The sequence below is a fragment of the Mchenga conophoros genome, linkage group LG20, assembly GCF_057382185.1.
Source record: "Mchenga conophoros isolate Kocher_MC1m ecotype Shallow Benthic linkage group LG20, M_conophoros_male_GT1.1, whole genome shotgun sequence".
Lineage (NCBI taxonomy): Eukaryota > Metazoa > Chordata > Actinopteri > Cichliformes > Cichlidae > Mchenga > Mchenga conophoros.
Genome location: NC_140545.1, coordinates 10,774,108 through 10,788,270, shown reverse-complemented (window position 1 = coordinate 10,788,270; position 14,163 = coordinate 10,774,108). Strand labels below are relative to the sequence as shown.

Sequence of the window (14,163 nt, the reverse complement as noted above, 5' to 3'; positions counted from 1 at the left end):
GCCGAGTGGCTCATGGGAACGTGACAGGCCCTATGGCAGAGATTGAGGACAGAGGGCAGTGGTTCGAATCCCATGCGGACCATATGCTGGGGACACAAAAAAAAAAAAAAAAAAAAATCCCTGGCTCTGAAATTCACTTGCTACGCTTGCTAGAAGCCTACAGGCGAGCCTACAGAATGGGCTCTCTCTGCCTTTTTTTTTTTTTACCCCTGTCTCAAAATCTCTTCCATCAATCAATATTGGTTGTTATGGTTGCTATGGACGCCAAACACACCATGCATTGTCGCTTTCTCAATCTCTTCTTCATGTCCGAACAAACGCTCAATTTTGCCTTCATTAACACAAATTATACATCAAAATGTAGGTATTTTTCTTGCCTTTAACAAAATGGCACTGTCATTATTGTAGGAGTTGCCGTTTTCTCGCAAATGGCCTCGAAGCAACACAGTTAAAAAATGTCCACATTCAAAGTCTATGGAGACTTGAGTGAAAATGACAGCTGAAATTCTGTAACAGAGGCGTTTTCAACTCCTCATATCTCCTAGATGTATTTTTCTTTAGAGACCTGAAAACCGCCTTGATTTTTTTTCCCTTTTTTATTAAAGCCTGCTGATTGTTACAGTGAAAGAATGATGTCGACAGTCCGTGTACTTTTGGAGTTACAGAACATTTTGTAAGACGAAGAAACGGCAGTTTTCACCTCTCAGTTGTGGTAAACGCTTGAAATATATTATAGGGCAGGCCGCGGCGTAGAGAACGCGCTTTGGGAGCGAGAGACCCAGGTTGAAATCTAGCCAGTGGCAGTATCTAATATCGTTCCCTAATTCACTTTATAATTACAAATTCTCAACACTTGAACATTCCCACGTGTGTTCTGATCAAAACAGTGCAAGAATGAGCTCTTTAGCTTTTGATTTACAACTTATCCACATTTCTTTGCGGACACTCCTGCATGTCACAAATACATTGCACAAAGCGCATCTGTGGCTGTGTACCATTCGTGGTGCGTTGGCTCCCTCTACTGGTACGCGCCTCATTCAAATGTCGCCACACATTTAAAATTGCAGGGTGTCTTTACACTGTCATAGCTCCTAGATAGATTTCTTCAGAGCTGAAAATCGCTGTGATTATTCACCATAGCCTGCTTTGTCTTACAGTGAAAGAACGATGTCAACGTATAGCATCGTTGGTTACTTTAATTATGTTTGTTTTTTTAAATCAAATCCTACAAAACAGGACCATTGTGACACAAAACCTCTCACACACTAACACAAACTCTTTATACAGATACAGAGCTTTACATGTATAAATAAGGCAGACAAAAATGCATAAAACACAAGCTATCCACAGACTGTCGGTGGACGCCATGTCACTTTATTTTGTTTTTATCTTGTTTCTTTTTGGTGTAGCCTCATTAAACAAAATGTTTATAAAAATGACCACTTTTATTATGAATTATTAGGAAATTAATAATTCATTATTAATTATTTATTATGAACACACCTGCCACCCTCAAGTAGAGGTGGCAGAGAGGAGGCACTTGGAGTTTCGGTCGAGAAAGTGTCCGTGTGACTGAGTCCTGTCCCAGCTCTGCTTCAAGGTCTGTCGGTCCAGCTTGTTGAGGGTCTGAGAGCAAAGACGGATATCCTGGACCAGCTCTGACAAACTGTCCAGGTCTTGACTCTCCCAGGGGCCAGAGACCTGACAACCTGCAGGTTAAGCAACAAAGAATCATTTTATTTCATATCCATAATTTCCATTTTCCCCCCTATAAATATTTGACATCCAAATGTAGCCTGTTAGCTAGCGTTCAGCAATGTTTTCTGCTCCATAAAATGGAAAATTAATTCACAGCTAATCTTTTTTTTAAATCTTTAAACCACACTTCTATATTGTAATGTCTGTGTGTGTAATCATCATGTAACACCTCTGTGCATACATACTAAATGTTCAAACTTAGAAATGCGTCAAAAGGAAACGCACTGATAGCAAGAAAGAAACTGTTGCCAAGTACAACTTTGCACAGGTGATAAAAACATCAAAGAAATCCAAATTGTGAATTAGTGTGAAACGGTGAATCTAAGAATAGCTTTAGAAAAAAAAAGGAACTCCATGGAGTATCTCCAAGTTCAGACATACCTTCGAGGTTTAGAAGTGTCAGTGGTCGACGGGCCTCTCTGACAGACGCCAGGATGTTGTGAAGTCCCACTGATGTAACAGACGGATTTCCTGACAGATTCAGACTCACCAGTGTGGGACACGACGAGAGGCACCTGTGAAATAATAAGAAAAAGTCCAACAGGCCAGTAAAGAGTGACAATTTAAACAAAGGCAAAGCCCCACTAACATGAGTAATAACTGAGCCGTAGAAATGACGCCCTCACACACACACACACACACACACACACACACACACACACACACACACACACACACCTCGCCAAGGTAGCTACACTGCTGTCTGTCAGCCCATTTGCAGCCAGGCTGAGGTGGGTCAGAGAGCACTCGTCCTGCAAAAACACAAAAGTCTTAACCTGATTGCACAATTATATCTTTCGACAATAAATGACATTGCATGATTTTTGCGTGCACACCTGTGACAGGACTTTGGCGAGGTGTTCCAGTGCCGGGTAATCAGCAGGCCCTCTGCAGACAGCTGACAGGTCCACGTGTGTGAGGCAGTGGAGGGGCAGAGTCTTTAACACCAGCTCAAAGTCGGTGGAGCCCAGGGGATTGAGGGACAGGCACACTGCTTTCAAATGGCCTGTGCCTGAACGTTCAGAAGATGTAAAGTTAGTTGCAGTTTTGCTTATGGATGGGAGTTCAGTGAAGCTTAAGGCTTCAGTCAGCTGCTTGTTAGAGAGTCACCTGTGAGCGCGCTGGCTAGCAGCAGTCGATGCTGCTGAAGGAAATGAGCAGTGAGACCTGCAGAGACCGCTTGGCTAGCACAGGGCAGCAGGACAGCAGACAGGACAGAGACTCAGACACGCCGTCCCCCAGTGGGTTCATACTGAGGTCCAGCTCCTCCAGGCACTTTGAGTGGAAACGAGCAGAAAAAGCAAATGATCACGAGAGCCAATTCTCTCTGACAGATATCATTGATATGAATCAGGTTAGCTTGTTATTAAGATCTAAGGTAGTTATTAAGACCAGAGGTACTTAAATACAGGTTAGATGGTAAACCTGGAGCTGCCACTATTGGCTAGCTGAGGCCCTTACCGGGAATGCAGGTGCACTCTGTCCCTTTAAAGCATTTACAGCCTTCTCCAGGCCGTCCCCTGTAATGCAGTTGGCAGAAATGTCCAGCAGCTGCAGACGAGGCATGGTGAGCGTTGTGGCAATCAGCTCAGGGAGAAGGTCGTCAGACATACGGTTTCCAGAAATTCGCAGCTCCGTGAGGCTGGCCTGAAGTTTTAGGGCACGGAGGAGCGGGCTGAGGGAAGAGGCGGCCAAACCGAGACACTTGGAGTCCTGACACGGAGGAACCCCGGTCCCGAACCTCACATAGCCGGGAGACACGCTTGTTCTCATCTACAGGTAGAAAGAGATGGTACTTCATAACAGAATACAAGAATGCACATGTGTCCGTTTTATAATGCATTTCCTCTGTGTTGCTCACCCACTGCTAGACTTTGACAGGCCTTCTTGTATCGCTCAGGGAGAGGAGGGAGATCCCCACGAGCAAACGTCAGCCAGAACCCACAACACAAACCCATCAGTTATCCTGCACTGGTGCGGGAAAGTGAAGCCAAGGATTCAATCCCAAAAACTGTGATTCCTTCAGTGTCTTCTGGAAGCTGGCTCCAAAAGCAAGTCAGCATCCAGTCTGGTAATAGAAATGGTTCTAATCTTTACAGTTTCTCAGATTGTAGTTTCTCAGGCAGCTTGTTAACATAATCAGCCCTTCACCTTCTTACCAGAATCATACAGTCTAAAACCTGCACGCCTCATCTGGGTAAGAAAGATGAAGTCATTGTGGAAGGACCTAGAACCTCCATTCCTTCTATCAGTGATTTAATGAAAAGACCTCTGTGTCTATGAGAAAGTCTATTTTATGAATTTGGGCCATACTTTGCCTAAGAAAAGGAGTATGCTCACTGGCTGACATGCAAGCTGTTTCACAGTCATAGCCGTCCTCTTGTCACTGTGGGTTGTTTTGTTTTTTTTTAAATCCAACCTCACCTCTTCATTTGTGTGCAGGACGGCCAGTAGCTGGTCCTGCGGGGAGAGCAGAGCGCCTTCTTTCTGCAGAGAGAGACGAGGCAGGAGGCCACATTTCTGGTAGTAACGCTGAGCTGCCTGCTCACACAGCCACGACACAGAGCAGGAGTTGGCCTCACTGGGATGCAGAGCAATGACCGGTGATTAAACAGAAATTAAAAACAACAACAACAACAACAACAACAAAAAAACACTATACCAATCAGATTGGGATTTATTTTTATGTACTGCTCAAACTTAAAACTTTTCACCGACCTTTGTGGAACTGGGATCAGGAAGACGTCTTCCTGAACCCGGACCCTCATTCTGATTGGTGGAGGAAGTGACGTGGGCATAGGAGCAACCAAAGTTTGAGTTGGAGGCTAGAGTAAACAAAATAAAACATTCAAGCACTGTTAAAACATCTGTATTTAATGTCGTCAACTCTTTGTAGAAAGACAAAGCAGAGTCTGTGGAGGGATCAGAAAGTCTAAACATCAGGAAAGTAAAAGTTTGTCAGGTGATGCTACAAAACACCAAGGTATAACTATATATAAGATCCGAAATGGGCGATGTCATCTTTTACTCCTGGACAAAGCCCACGGCATCCAGGCTGCAGAAATATGTAAAAACAGCTCGCCCGTTTTGATCAGCTCGCGCTCATTTACTTCCACATTCATCACTGTTCAAAATGAATCAGAAATGAAGACACATCATCTTCAAGTTATATCCCCTAGTGACACTGAATTATAGTTATTCTCTCACTGAGTGTGCATTTCCTGAATAATTCATGTGTAGTCTCACTCTGACTATCACCTTTTCACACTTGGAGTGACTTATTCACAATCACTGTGTTGTGTGTATTTCCTTAGTTAGTGTTACTCCATCCGTAACTAACAAACAGCAAAAGAGCATTCCACTTCTGACCTAAGCATGGATAAGGAGAGGTGGGGGCGGTGTGTCTGATCTCCAATCGTCATCATCTGCATCCCCAAGCTGTTCTTTCTCTGAGAGAGGCCTCTACTGGACAGGGAGGAAACTGCAGATCCTGAAAGAAAAAGGGCACAACAAGCTAGAAAAGTGGGAAAAGCACGAAAAAGAAAAACCAAACAAACCCAGTCTAATCTGCAGGCCGTGTCCGAGTTCAAATACTTGTTTTGAATTCCAGCTGCAGAAGATAAGGCAGTTTCCTCTACTCTTGGCCCAGATGAGTGTGGTAAAAAGCAAACTTACAAATCAGATGTCCTTGCAGAGCCTTAACTCCATCCTGTACATCCGATATGGACTGAAGCTGTCTGGTGAGGCTTGCTATGAACACCAGCTGCCTGATAATGTTGATGACCCACTCTTTCTGTGAGCCAGCACAGCCTGTGTGTGTGGAGGGATGTCGGAAAAAAACAAAACAAAAAAACAAAAAAACAATTAGCCTGAATTAGGACTAGTTGTCATCACTTTTTTTCACATAGCCACGGTTTTTTCTATGGTCTGTTTTTGGGCCATTAATGTAGTTTGGTAACAGCATTATGCTTAAAAATGTTCATCTTTTACTGTTACCTGTTGTGGATCACAAAGTTTAAAACTACTTAAAAACACACACAAACACAACAAAGTAACTCCACCATGTGTCTATCCGGTCTTTAAGTGATGACGTGATCAATCCTACTTCTGGGCCCAAACTACTCTGCGTTTAATAAGGCTGTTGTGTTTTTAACATGTTTTAATGCTTTGTAACTTGTTCTATTTAATCTCAACAAGCCCCTTACAAAAAGTAAGTGATCACTGTCGGCCTCTCTCAGTTTTTATTACAACTATTCATTTTAAAGCTCAGTTTTTAAAACCTTACCATGTAACTACAGCCCAGGCAATGCAGCAGCACATTAATGACTAACCTGTATGTGGATGGATTATCTCAGTTGTTCTCTTGACTGAAGTTTGGTCCGTTTACAGCATCCTGCCATGCCACTGCATTTGTCCCTAACCATCGGGAACCCTCACCTTAATTCTTATCCAGTGGAAAAAAGTTCCCCTTCATCACTGTGTTAATGTTATGCTAACATAGCTGTTTCGCTAGTCACATAGCACATCACTATATACCAGCAAGCCAAACTTCAGTAACCCTACAAACATCACTGCTGCTTACTTTCCTGTCTTCATGTATGTCAGAAGTGATAGCAGAGCTGTGCCTTTTAATTTGTTTTAGAAATCCCTCAGTCAGAACCTGGTATATTATATTTAGACGGAAACTAGTGAGCTAACTCTCTGCTAACTTCTAACTTCAGACAGATTTTTAACTCTCAGTGATCATTTGACTTTGGGACCTGCAGTGTAGTTTGGGTCCAGACACGCTAATGACCAGACTTAAAGACCAAATTTCGGGTCACTTTTGCTGGTCCCAAGCCCCAATAAAGAAGCTAGCTTGAAGCTTGACATAAAAAACAATAATTGCTAAGAAAAGTGTAATTTGTAGTTCTAAATATATTCTAAATGCATTTAGATCGTTTTTACTCACTTTATGTCTCTTCCACGATGTTACGTCTCTCTCCTATGTTGGTTACAATTACATAAGCACTTAGCAGGACAGTGGAAAAACCCAGGGCCACAGTGATACTGAGAATTCCACGGTGTTCACTGTCTTCAGCAACCTTACGAGGGCCGGTTGAACGGCTACAGTCTTATCATACACGTGCAGTGTTCCTACAAGCCATAAGGTTACCTTGAGTGAGGAAGATGATGATTGAATGTCCGTCTGAGTCCATAGGTTGAGGTGCAAGCACATTTCTCCCATTCTCCACAGAGGCAGTGGCGCATAGGTGTGACGTCACTAACACTTAAGTTGCCTTAGAGTGATAGCAGAAAATTGTGAGCGTTACACTTGTATGCGGCTTGACGTAGGCACACATTGGCAGGGATGTGGTTGGAACGGCTGACTAGATAAGGCCTGGTGTCCAGCTAATGAAAAAGAGCCGAAAATTGGGGTGCGGCTGCGCAGGTGTGCACTTTAAATATAGCACTTTTGCCCTGTCATTCCGGGCCGCCGAGTGGCTCATGGGAACGTGACAGGCCCCATGGCAGAGATTGAGGACAGAGGGCAGTGGTTCGAATCCCATGCGGACCATATGCTGGGGACACAAAAAAAAAAAAAAAAAAAAAAAAAAATCCCTGGCTCTGAAATTCACTTGCTACGCTTGCTAGAAGCCTACAGGCGAGCCTACAGAATGGGCTCTCTCTGCCTTTTTTTTTTTTTTTACCCCTGTCTCAAAATCTCTTCCATCAATCAATATTGGTTGTTATGGTTGCTATGGACGCCAAACACACCATGCATTGTCGCTTTCTCAATCTCTTCTTCATGTCCGAACAAACGCTCAATTTTGCCTTCATTAACACAAATTATACATCAAAATGTAGGTATTTTTCTTGCCTTTAACAAAATGGCACTGTCATTATTGTAGGAGTTGCCGTTTTCTCGCAAATGGCCTCGAAGCAACACAGTTAAAAAATGTCCACATTCAAAGTCTATGGAGACTTGAGTGAAAATGACAGCTGAAATTCTGTAACAGAGGCGTTTTCAACTCCTCATATCTCCTAGATGTATTTTTCTTTAGAGACCTGAAAACCGCCTTGATTTTTTTTTCCCTTTTTTATTAAAGCCTGCTGATTGTTACAGTGAAAGAATGATGTCGACAGTCCGTGTACTTTTGGAGTTACAGAACATTTTGTAAGACGAAGAAACGGCAGTTTTCACCTCTCAGTTGTGGTAAACGCTTGAAATATATTATAGGGCAGGCCGCGGCGTAGAGAACGCGCTTTGGGAGCGAGAGACCCAGGTTGAAATCTAGCCAGTGGCAGTATCTAATATCGTTCCCTAATTCACTTTATAATTACAAATTCTCAACACTTGAACATTCCCACGTGTGTTCTGATCAAAACAGTGCAAGAATGAGCTCTTTAGCTTTTGATTTACAACTTATCCACATTTCTTTGCGGACACTCCTGCATGTCACAAATACATTGCACAAAGCGCATCTGTGGCTGTGTACCATTCGTGGTGCGTTGGCTCCCTCTACTGGTACGCGCCTCATTCAAATGTCGCCACACATTTAAAATTGCAGGGTGTCTTTACACTGTCATAGCTCCTAGATAGATTTCTTCAGAGCTGAAAATCGCTGTGATTATTCACCATAGCCTGCTTTGTCTTACAGTGAAAGAACGATGTCAACGTATAGCATCGTTGGTTACTTTAATTATGTTTGTTTTTTTAAATCAAATCCTACAAAACAGGACCATTGTGACACAAAACCTCTCACACACTAACACAAACTCTTTATACAGATACAGAGCTTTACATGTATAAATAAGGCAGACAAAAATGCATAAAACACAAGCTATCCACAGACTGTCGGTGGACGCCATGTCACTTTATTTTGTTTTTATCTTGTTTCTTTTTGGTGTAGCCTCATTAAACAAAATGTTTATAAAAATGACCACTTTTATTATGAATTATTAGGAAATTAATAATTCATTATTAATTATTTATTATGAACACACCTGCCACCCTCAAGTAGAGGTGGCAGAGAGGAGGCACTTGGAGTTTCGGTCGAGAAAGTGTCCGTGTGACTGAGTCCTGTCCCAGCTCTGCTTCAAGGTCTGTCGGTCCAGCTTGTTGAGGGTCTGAGAGCAAAGACGGATATCCTGGACCAGCTCTGACAAACTGTCCAGGTCTTGACTCTCCCAGGGGCCAGAGACCTGACAACCTGCAGGTTAAGCAACAAAGAATCATTTTATTTCATATCCATAATTTCCATTTTCCCCCCTATAAATATTTGACATCCAAATGTAGCCTGTTAGCTAGCATTCAGCAATGTTTTCTGCTCCATAAAATGGAAAATTAATTCACAGCTAATCTTTTTTTTAAATCTTTAAACCACACTTCTATATTGTAATGTCTGTGTGTGTAATCATCATGTAACACCTCTGTGCATACATACTAAATGTTCAAACTTAGAAATGCGTCAAAAGGAAACGCACTGATAGCAAGAAAGAAACTGTTGCCAAGTACAACTTTGCACAGGTGATAAAAACATCAAAGAAATCCAAATTGTGAATTAGTGTGAAACGGTGAATCTAAGAATAGCTTTAGAAAAAAAAAGGAACTCCATGGAGTATCTCCAAGTTCAGACATACCTTCGAGGTTTAGAAGTGTCAGTGGTCGACGGGCCTCTCTGACAGACGCCAGGATGTTGTGAAGTCCCACTGATGTAACAGACGGATTTCCTGACAGATTCAGACTCACCAGTGTGGGACACGACGAGAGGCACCTGTGAAATAATAAGAAAAAGTCCAACAGGCCAGTAAAGAGTGACAATTTAAACAAAGGCAAAGCCCCACTAACATGAGTAATAACTGAGCCGTAGAAATGACGCCCTCACACACACACACACACACACCTCGCCAAGGTAGCTACACTGCTGTCTGTCAGCCCATTTGCAGCCAGGCTGAGGTGGGTCAGAGAGCACTCGTCCTGCAAAAACACAAAAGTCTTAACCTGATTGCACAATTATATCTTTCGACAATAAATGACATTGCATGATTTTTGCGTGCACACCTGTGACAGGACTTTGGCGAGGTGTTCCAGTGCCGGGTAATCAGCAGGCCCTCTGCAGACAGCTGACAGGTCCACGTGTGTGAGGCAGTGGAGGGGCAGAGTCTTTAACACCAGCTCAAAGCCGGTGGAGCCCAGGGGATTGAGGGACAGGCACACTGCTTTCAAATGGCCTGTGCCTGAACGTTCAGAAGATGTAAAGTTAGTTGCAGTTTTGCTTATGGATGGGAGTTCAGTGAAGCTTAAGGCTTCAGTCAGCTGCTTGTTAGAGAGTCACCTGTGAGCGCGCTGGCTAGCAGCAGTCGATGCTGCTGAAGGAAATGAGCAGTGAGACCTGCAGAGACCGCTTGGCTAGCACAGGGCAGCAGGACAGCAGACAGGACAGAGACTCAGACACGCCGTCCCCCAGTGGGTTCATACTGAGGTCCAGCTCCTCCAGGCACTTTGAGTGGAAACGAGCAGAAAAAGCAAATGATCACGAGAGCCAATTCTCTCTGACAGATATCATTGATATGAATCAGGTTAGCTTGTTATTAAGATCTAAGGTAGTTATTAAGACCAGAGGTACTTAAATACAGGTTAGATGGTAAACCTGGAGCTGCCACTATTGGCTAGCTGAGGCCCTTACCGGGAATGCAGGTGCACTCTGTCCCTTTAAAGCATTTACAGCCTTCTCCAGGCCGTCCCCTGTAATGCAGTTGGCAGAAATGTCCAGCAGCTGCAGACGAGGCATGGTGAGCGTTGTGGCAATCAGCTCAGGGAGAAGGTCGTCATACATACGGTTTCCAGAAATTCGCAGCTCCGTGAGGCTGGCCTGAAGTTTTAGGGCACGGAGGAGCGGGCTGAGGGAAGAGGCGGCCAAACCGAGACATTTGGAGTCCTGACACGGAGGAACCCCGGTCCCGAACCTCACATAGCCGGGAGACACGCTTGTTCTCATCTACAGGTAGAAAGAGATGGTACTTCATAACAGAATACAAGAATGCACATGTGTCCGTTTTATAATGCATTTCCTCTGTGTTGCTCACCCACTGCTAGACTTTGACAGGCCTTCTTGTATCGCTCAGGGAGAGGAGGGAGATCCCCACGAGCAAACGTCAGCCAGAACCCACAACACAAACCCATCAGTTATCCTGCACTGGTGCGGGAAAGTGAAGCCAAGGATTCAATCCCAAAAACTGTGATTCCTTCAGTGTCTTCTGGAAGCTGGCTCCAAAAGCAAGTCAGCATCCAGTCTGGTAATAGAAATGGTTCTAATCTTTACAGTTTCTCAGATTGTAGTTTCTCAGGCAGCTTGTTAACATAATCAGCCCTTCACCTTCTTACCAGAATCATACAGTCTAAAACCTGCACGCCTCATCTGGGTAAGAAAGATGAAGTCATTGTGGAAGGACCTAGAACCTCCATTCCTTCTATCAGTGATTTAATGAAAAGACCTCTGTGTCTATGAGAAAGTCTATTTTATGAATTTGGGCCATACTTTGCCTAAGAAAAGGAGTATGCTCACTGGCTGACATGCAAGCTGTTTCACAGTCATAGCCGTCCTCTTGTCACTGTGGGGTTTTTTTTTTTTTTTTAAATCCAACCTCACCTCTTCATTTGTGTGCAGGACGGCCAGTAGCTGGTCCTGCGGGGAGAGCAGAGCGCCTTCTTTCTGCAGAGAGAGACGAGGCAGGAGGCCACATTTCTGGTAGTAACGCTGAGCTGCCTGCTCACACAGCCACGACACAGAGCAGGAGTTGGCCTCACTGGGATGCAGAGCAATGACCGGTGATTAAACAGAAATTAAAAACAACAACAACAACAACAACAACAAAAAAACACTATACCAATCAGATTGGGATTTATTTTTATGTACTGCTCAAACTTAAAACTTTTCACCGACCTTTGTGGAACTGGGATCAGGAAGACGTCTTCCTGAACCCGGACCCTCATTCTGATTGGTGGAGGAAGTGACGTGGGCATAGGAGCAACCAAAGTTTGAGTTGGAGGCTAGAGTAAACAAAATAAAACATTCAAGCACTGTTAAAACATCTGTATTTAATGTCGTCAACTCTTTGTAGAAAGACAAAGCAGAGTCTGTGGAGGGATCAGAAAGTCTAAACATCAGGAAAGTAAAAGTTTGTCAGGTGATGCTACAAAACACCAAGGTATAACTATATATAAGATCCGAAATGGGCGATGTCATCTTTTACTCCTGGACAAAGCCCACGGCATCCAGGCTGCAGAAATATGTAAAAACAGCTCGCCCGTTTTGATCAGCTCGCGCTCATTTACTTCCACATTCATCACTGTTCAAAATGAATCAGAAATGAAGACACATCATCTTCAAGTTATATCCCCTAGTGACACTGAATTATAGTTATTCTCTCACTGAGTGTGCATTTCCTGAATAATTCATGTGTAGTCTCACTCTGACTATCACCTTTTCACACTTGGAGTGACTTATTCACAATCACTGTGTTGTGTGTATTTCCTTAGTTAGTGTTACTCCATCCGTAACTAACAAACAGCAAAAGAGCATTCCACTTCTGACCTAAGCATGGATAAGGAGAGGTGGGGGCGGTGTGTCTGATCTCCAATCGTCATCATCTGCATCCCCAAGCTGTTCTTTCTCTGAGAGAGGCCTCTACTGGACAGGGAGGAAACTGCAGATCCTGAAAGAAAAAGGGCACAACAAGCTAGAAAAGTGGGAAAAGCACGAAAAAGAAAAACCAAACAAACCCAGTCTAATCTGCAGGCCGTGTCCGAGTTCAAATACTTGTTTTGAATTCCAGCTGCAGAAGATAAGGCAGTTTCCTCTACTCTTGGCCCAGATGAGTGTGGTAAAAAGCAAACTTACAAATCAGATGTCCTTGCAGAGCCTTAACTCCATCCTGTACATCCGATATGGACTGAAGCTGTCTGGTGAGGCTTGCTATGAACACCAGCTGCCTGATAATGTTGATGACCCACTCTTTCTGTGAGCCAGCACAGCCTGTGTGTGTGGAGGGATGTCGGAAAAAAACAAAACAAAAAAACAAAAAAACAATTAGCCTGAATTAGGACTAGTTGTCATCACTTTTTTTCACATAGCCACGGTTTTTTCTATGGTCTGTTTTTGGGCCATTAATGTAGTTTGGTAACAGCATTATGCTTAAAAATGTTCATCTTTTACTGTTACCTGTTGTGGATCACAAAGTTTAAAACTACTTAAAAACACACACAAACACAACAAAGTAACTCCACCATGTGTCTATCCGGTCTTTAAGTGATGACGTGATCAATCCTACTTCTGGGCCCAAACTACTCTGCGTTTAATAAGGCTGTTGTGTTTTTAACATGTTTTAATGCTTTGTAACTTGTTCTATTTAATCTCAACAAGCCCCTTACAAAAAGTAAGTGATCACTGTCGGCCTCTCTCAGTTTTTATTACAACTATTCATTTTAAAGCTCAGTTTTTAAAACCTTACCATGTAACTACAGCCCAGGCAATGCAGCAGCACATTAATGACTAACCTGTATGTGGATGGATTATCTCAGTTGTTCTCTTGACTGAAGTTTGGTCCGTTTACAGCATCCTGCCATGCCACTGCATTTGTCCCTAACCATCGGGAACCCTCACCTTAATTCTTATCCAGTGGAAAAAAGTTCCCCTTCATCACTGTGTTAATGTTATGCTAACATAGCTGTTTCGCTAGTCACATAGCACATCACTATATACCAGCAAGCCAAACTTCAGTAACCCTACAAACATCACTGCTGCTTACTTTCCTGTCTTCATGTATGTCAGAAGTGATAGCAGAGCTGTGCCTTTTAATTTGTTTTAGAAATCCCTCAGTCAGAACCTGGTATATTATATTTAGACGGAAACTAGTGAGCTAACTCTCTGCTAACTTCTAACTTCAGACAGATTTTTAACTCTCAGTGATCATTTGACTTTGGGACCTGCAGTGTAGTTTGGGTCCAGACACGCTAATGACCAGACTTAAAGACCAAATTTCGGGTCACTTTTGCTGGTCCCAAGCCCCAATAAAGAAGCTAGCTTGAAGCTTGACATAAAAAACAATAATTGCTAAGAAAAGTGTAATTTGTAGTTCTAAATATATTCTAAATGCATTTAGATCGTTTTTACTCACTTTATGTCTCTTCCACGATGTTACGTCTCTCTCCTATGTTGGTTACAATTACATAAGCACTTAGCAGGACAGTGGAAAAACCCAGGGCCACAGTGATACTGAGAATTCCACGGTGTTCACTGTCTTCAGCAACCTTACGAGGGCCGGTTGAACGGCTACAGTCTTATCATACACGTGCAGTGTTCCTACAAGCCATAAGGTTACCTTGAGTGAGGAAGATGATGATTGAATGTCCGTCTGAGTCCA

At 43.2% G+C, this 14,163-nt stretch overlaps 2 pseudogenes; both read right to left on the bottom strand.

Annotated features, from left to right (window-relative positions):
• Nucleotides 1-62: 62 nt before the first annotated feature.
• On the bottom strand, nt 63-3,926 carry LOC146550425 (tonsoku-like protein; annotated as a pseudogene).
• Nucleotides 3,927-8,420: 4,494 nt separating this feature from the next.
• Nucleotides 8,421-11,134, bottom strand: LOC146550424 (tonsoku-like protein; annotated as a pseudogene).
• Between the last annotated feature and the right edge of the window lie 3,029 nt (nt 11,135-14,163).